The sequence below is a fragment of the Rattus rattus genome, chromosome 5 (assembly GCF_011064425.1).
Source record: "Rattus rattus isolate New Zealand chromosome 5, Rrattus_CSIRO_v1, whole genome shotgun sequence".
Classification (NCBI taxonomy): domain Eukaryota; kingdom Metazoa; phylum Chordata; class Mammalia; order Rodentia; family Muridae; genus Rattus; species Rattus rattus.
The window spans coordinates 8,074,151-8,081,037 of NC_046158.1; the positions used below are offsets into that span (position 1 = coordinate 8,074,151).

At 50.4% G+C, this 6,887-nt stretch overlaps 1 non-coding gene across 1 annotated transcript; it reads right to left on the reverse strand.

Annotated features, from left to right (window-relative positions):
- Positions 1–3,196: 3,196 nt before the first annotated feature.
- On the reverse strand, positions 3,197–3,298 carry LOC116902489. Its single transcript, XR_004388105.1, has one exon. It is a non-coding gene; the product is annotated as a U6 spliceosomal RNA (small nuclear RNA).
- Positions 3,299–6,887: the final 3,589 nt, after the last annotated feature.

The following is a 6,887-nucleotide window of genomic DNA, read 5'->3' on the forward strand; positions in this document are numbered from 1 at the left end:
CACAATGTCAGATTACAAAGCCTCAACTGTAGGGCAGGCCCTTGGCTGAGAGATAAGGGGTCTGCCCCAGCACCCCAAACCCTTGTGCAGATAAGCCCTCTCCCAGCAGCCCCCGGCTGCTGCAGGCACAAGCTGGGACATCTGGGAGGAGAGGCAGAGCAGTTGGGTGGCCCTTGGTGACCCTGCAAGTTGCTCTGTCACTGCCCAGCGAGCTGGGCAAAGAGGAAGCCCTGGTGTTGCCATCCACCCCCGTCCACAGGGCAAGAAAGAGAAGGGCGGGGCCTTTCTAGAAAGTTCGAAGGGAGGGTACCCCACAAATGCCCTTCACAGATAGGGTGTGGGTGTCCCTGTCCCAGCTCAGCCTGCAAATTGTGTTCTTTGCAGGACATTAGTGGCACCCTTTCTGGGCAATTTAGCAGCTGCTGTGTTGAAGAAGTGAGGCCTGGTCTCAGGGACCAGGCTGGTAGCATGCAGGCTGGGAAAGCCATTCCCAACCTGGAGAGGTGGGGGCTCTGGGTGTCTTTGGATGATGGGGTGAAGCTGAAGGTGGCTCCTAGTTGAGCTGTGGTAGCCCTGGAGACCTCTGGGAGAGTCAGCAAGTGGGGACATTAGGAGCCCGAGGCTGAGGAGAGGGAGAGGTGGGGATGACAGGCTGGGAATCGGACTCTCTGCTGCCCTCTGTCACCGAAATGCAATGAGAGATGTATCCTGAGACCTAAGGTGCCCACAGCAAGAAGGCGTGACCCTAAGCTCTGGCCTCTGTTTCCCAGGCTTTGGGGACCCGTGACTGCTAGAATGGAGGTATAAATGGACATAAAGCTCAGCACGAGGCCAGTGTGCAGGGCACAGATCCATGTGTCCAGTGTCCCAACCCTGTCGTGTTCCCCAAATCTCTGCCATGGCTTCCTCTTCTGAGTTTGCGTTCTCTGGAGCTGCAGAAGGGAAAGAGCCGGTCCAGATCAGGCTCCAGAGCCTCAGCGTGTAACTTTGCAAAAACACGGAATGCTGGACTGGACAGATGAGTAAGTGGTCAGGAGCACTTGCTGCTCTTGCAGAGAACCCGGGTTTAGCCTCAGCACCTGCATGGAAGTTCTCAACATTTCGGAGCTCCAGTCCCAGCGGATCTGACGCCCTCTTCTGGTCACTCCTGGAATTGCATGCACATAGAGCACAGCTCAAAACTACCCAAACATGGTACACATAAAGATAAATAATCTTAACAAAGCAAAACTGCTCGGCTGTGGGGTTGAAGCACTAACATAGTAAAGGCTCTGGGTTCCAACCCCAGGACCACGTAAAACAAAACGTGAACAAAACTCGAACTGTTTATTGTGTGTGTAGCTGACCCAAAGCCAGATCCAAAACACCAAGGGAAGCTGATTGGCCTTGAGCTGGTCACAGCATTGCTTACTGTGAGGGTAAATCTTGTTTGTCAGTTTGGTGGATATGGAATCAACTATGAGACAAGCCCCTGGGGACGTTCTTGATTCCATCCACTGAAGTAGGAAGATCCACCCTGAATAGGGAGAGGCCAGCTTTTTTGGCCTTCCATGACGGACTGAAACCATTGACTTTCCAGGAGTACTGCTAGGCTAGGGCAGCCAAGATAGCCAGTCCTGGCGCCCGGGAAGCTCGATTCTCAGCTGCTCCAGTGAGAAGATGGCCACTGTTGGATGATGCACCGACCATTGTGTAACCAAACCTAGCAATAATGTATGTTCCTGTATTGGGTCTGTGCCCCTAGAGCAGTGTTTCTCAAACTGTGGGCCGTGGCCCCTTTGGGTAGAACAACCCTTTCCCAGGGGCCACCTAAGACCATTGGAAAACACGGATATTTACATTCCGATTCAAAACTGTAGCAAAATTTCTGTTATGAAGTAGCAATGAAAATAATTTTCTGGTTGAAGGGGGCGGATCGCCGCAACATGAGGAACTGTGTTAAAGGGTCACAACATTAGGGAGACTGAGAACCACCGGCCTGGAGAATCCTGGCACACCAAGAGTAGCCAGAAAGTGGTGGTAACCCACAGGCCCACTGACAGTGAACACTCGAATGTGCGTTACGGGGGATAATGGTCCGGCCCTGAAAGAAAAAAGAACATTCTGACATGTGTTACAACAGATAACCTTATAGAGACCACAGTACTTGAAGGAAGCCAGTCGCAAAAGGCTCGAGCTGTGGGATCCCTCTAGGGTGCCTAGAGGCGGTGCTAGAGGTAGAGTTGAATGGGGTCCATGTGGACGGTAGGATTAGCATATGCAAGAAGCCGGTTGACATAACTGCTCTGGAAGACTTGTCTCTACCTGAGTCTACAGGAAATAGAGCATGCTCAAAAAAGCCTGCTGCATACACACGCCGGAGGGACGGTGTGGGCAGGATCATGAGGCTCGTAGCCCAGTTCTCCTGAACACAAGCTTTTACCCAGTTCAGTAGCTTATAACGATTCACAGAGACTGGGGGAGGGGGAAGGGCTTGGGTTCTTTTTGTTTGGTTGGTTTTTTTATTGTCGTTGCTGCTTTGTTTTCTTATGTACATCAGTGTTTTGCCTGCATGTGTGTCTGTGTGAAGGCTTCAGGCCTCCTGGAACAGGAGTTACAGACAGTTGTGAGCTGCCCTGTGGGTGCTGAGAATTGAACCTGGGTCCTCTGGAAGAACAGCAGTGCTCTTAACCATTGAGCCATCTGTCCAGCCCTTTTTTTTTTTTTTTTTTTTTTAATGTTTCAAGATAGGGTTCTCTGTGTAGTCTTGGCTGCTACAGAACTTCCTATGTAGCTCAGGCTACCCCTCCAACTCAGAGATCCCCCTGCCTCCATCTCCTGAGTGCTGGGATTAAAAGTGCACACCATCACCACCATGTATGACTTCTGTCTTTATTAATTAATTAACCAATTAATTAATTAATCAATTAAACTGTCTTCAGACACACCAGAAGAGAGCATCAGATCTCATTACAGATGGCTGTGAGCCACCTTGTGGTTGCTGGGATTTGAACCCAGGACCTCTGGAAGAGCAGTCAGTGCTCTTAACCACTGAGTCATCCTTCCAGCCCCTGTCTTTTATTTATTTATTTATTTTTCGGAGCCGGGGACCGAACCCAGGGCCTTGAGCTTGCTAGGCAAGTGCTCTACCACTGAGCTAAATCCCCAACCCAGCCCCTGTCTTTTTAAAAACTTGTATTTTGAAATTTTTATTTACTTTAATATGGAATGCTTCACAGCCTTGTGTGCCCTCCTTGCTCAGGGGCAACGCTAATCTCTGTATTGTTCCAATTTCAGTATTGTTTTGTGCTAAAACAAACACTGTTCGTTCATTTGTTTGTTTTGGGGCAGGGTCTTCCTATGCAGCTCTGGCGGGACTGGAACTCACTATGAAGGGCAGGCTGGCCAGGAGAGCACGGAGATCTACCTGTTTCTGCCTCCCAAGTGCTGGGATTAAAGGTGTGTGCCACCCTGCAGCTGATGGATGGAGATGTGGCTTGGTCTGGTCCTCAGACTTGGTGAGGTGTCTTTACCATTCCACCATATTGTTGCCTGCCCTTCTCTTTCTCCCTTAACAAACTGTCTCTGTTTCTGTTCCCACACGTCCCTGGAGCGTGTCTTTGTTTGAGGGCATAAGTTTCAGGAAACTTCAGTAGGTGCTCTCAGAGCTCTGACCCATGCCAGTGCCGTTACCGGTCATTTGAGATGGGGAGTGAGGACTCAGTGCTTGACAGAGACAGAGCTCCAGTTTTATGATACAAAAGTTCCTGAGACGGTCGGTGTGCGGTGATGGCAGCGCAGCAGTGAGAATGAGCTTCGAGTGTGAACCATTGAGCCACACCTAGAAACGGTTCAAATGGACATTTTGTAATGTGCATCTTTGCACCAACCTCTCCTCAAACAAAACATCAACTGGTTGGCTCAGAGTGACCTCCATCTTTGCTTTAAAAAAAAAATCTTAAGAACCAGCCCAGCCCCCACATCTCTCATTCAGGGAGAAAACAGGGAGATCCAGGAATGGGGCCCACATCCATGATGGAGCTGTGAGGCACCTGCAGGGGTGTGGGAAAACTGCAAAGAGACTCCCCTTCTAGGAGTGACCCTCAACACCAGAACCCTGGTGTCCTTCTCTTAGACTGCCTTTGCCTGCCTCTGAGCTGGGAATGATGGCCCCTTAGCCTAGAAGCAGTTCTCGAAACGTTTCACCTTCTTTATCCCCTTCCCGTCCCACAGGGAAACTTCTCCTTAGTTTGAGGACAGTCACAGCCTGCAGACACTATCCCTCTGGCTACGGAAATGCCATAACTGTCACTGTAATCTTAGTACATCGGGGGCTGAGACAGAGGCCACCCTGGTCCTGTGAGGACCCAGGTTTTGTTTTGTCTTTTGTCTTTTTTTTTTTTTTTCTTTTATATTTTTCGGAGCTGGGGACCGAACCCAGGGCCTTGCGCTTGCTAGGCAAGCGCTCTACCACTGAGCTAAATCCCCAACCCCTTTTGTCTTTTTTTAAGCATTATGGTTGGAATGTAGCTCATTTGGAAGAGTGCTTGTCTGTCCTAGGCATGGTGGTGACACCACCTGTCATGCCAGCAAGGAGGAGATGGGTGAAAATAGACCAGAAGTTCAAAGTCACCTTGGCTGTATAGCAAGCTTGAAGTCAGCCTAGGCTACATGAGACCCTTTCTCAAGGGATGAATGGGTAGAGGGTGGCTGGGAGATGGCTCAGGGGTACGAGGCTACTGAGGACCTGAGAGATTTCCCAGCATCATGGTGTGTGTCTGTGTGTGTGTGTGTGTGTGCACGCGCGCGCACGTGAGAGAGGGGAGGTCCTGCCTGCTTTCTCAGCATCCGGGAATGAAATTCTTTTCAATGTCTCCTCGCCCGGAGCAGACTTGATGTTGGTGGTTGGATAGAAGAGCCTGTGCCTATGGTGACTTTAAAGGTCATCTGCCAAAGCCTTTATAACCTAAGACCCAGGGGAAACTAAGCTCTGGTGTTGGCTGGGTGGCCCATTCTCCTCTCAGACCCAAAGGCAGCAGATCCTATTTCCTCTCTCCTTTCTTTCCTTCTCTCTTCCTCCTGACAGCAGGTGGCCAAGGACCTGGGGAAATTCCTTAGTTTTTAGTGCAGTAGATTTTGCTGCCCCTAGCAGGAGAACAGAGTCCCTATGGAAAATGCTCACCAAACCTAGGCCATTCCCTTGACGCTGCAGAGGGAGCATGGCGCCTCCTGGTGGCAGTACCTCGGAGGAGGCCTCAGAACTTGGACACCCCCACAGGTCTCAGTTCCCTTAGCTGGGTAGCTTCTTCACCAGGGACACAAATTCCAAGTCTATCTGATTTCTGCCAAGTTCTAGGAAACTAAAGGCCAGGGAGACCCAGTGGGATGCTACGAGCTCACCACAGGCAGGGCCTCATAGAAGTAAGGTCGCCAAACTTCTCTGAGCTAGAAACAGGGTGGCCACAGCAAGGACACCAGGACCTGTGGAGGCCCTGGAGCCACAGTTAGGAACTTGGCGGTAAGGAACGAAACGGATGCAGCAGGGGGGAGATAGGACAGCCAGAATCCTCAGAGTTTGTTAAAAGGTTGCGCTTATAACCTGTAGGTCTTGGGCAGGCTAGAGACAAATCAGACATGTACTTTGGGAAGAGTAGGGTCAGGTGCGTGGAAAGAGAAACTGTAACAATCGTGAGCTCCTGCAAAGGAGAATGGAGTCCCCAGACTGAGGGGAGTGGAGATGGATAGATGGCTTAGGGCTCAAGGCTGCTCTTGCGTTCATAACCATCTGATCCGACACCCTCTGAAGGCACAAGGCACACAAGAGAATGAGGTTTGCCTCCAGTCCTGCAAAACCTTTCAAGGTGAAATTGTTCACAGGCCCCAGGACCGAGACACTGCCATATACCTCAGAGACCCCTGGACCTTCACCCAGGTCTCAGGAACAGAGAGATACAGGTTGCTATGGACCCAATAGGGAGATGTAATTAAGGCTGACAAATCACAGATGCACACGCCCTTCCACCCAGTGTCTCCCAGATTCTTAGCCCAATTGTAGAAAACCGCAGCACAGTGATTCACGACAGCAGAGTTTGGGTTGGGACAGGCTGGAAACAACCTAAGTGCCCATCCTAGAGGCCTGGCTGAATAAATCATGGTCCAGCATATGGGGAACAGTGTGTGTCTGTCGTAAGAAATGAGGAAGTGTTCTGTGAATTGATTGGGGAGTGATTGATTCCATGATATGTTGCCAGGCGAAAAAAAGGAAGGGAAGGAGGGAGTGTCCAGTGAGAGGCCATTTGTGGTCAGCTGAGGGGCAGATGGACTTATATAGCAATGAGTCACACAAGAGCCCGCCACCCCCACCCCAAGGGAAGTCAGTAAAAGAACCATTCATTACAGAGGGGATAGAGCAATAGAGCCAACTTGTGGGTTAACTGTTCCCTTTTTAAGTGGGGTGTGGAATATGTGTACTATTTTGGGTTCAGGGGTATAGGTTTTCTCCAAAGATATGAACAAGAAACTGCCCGCACCAGTCACCTACAGAGAAAAGTTGGACAAGCACAAGGACCTGAGTTCGTGCATGCTTGGATACCAGCACTGGGGAGGCAGGGACAGGAGTAACCCTTGGGTTTGCTGGCAGTGCTAATGGGTGAGCTCTAGGGTGGGTGAGAGAGGCTCCTGCCTCAAAGATAAATAAGGGCCCGGGGAGACGGTTAAGAGCACTGACTATTCTTTCTAAGGGCCCGGGTTGGATTCCTAGCATCCAAATATTGGCTTACAACCATCTATAACTCCAGTCCCAGGGGACCCAACACCCTCTTCTGGCCTCCATAGTGTACAGCCATGAATGCGGGCAAAACATCCATACACATAAAAGAAAAGAAAAAAGATAAATGCATCAGGTGGAA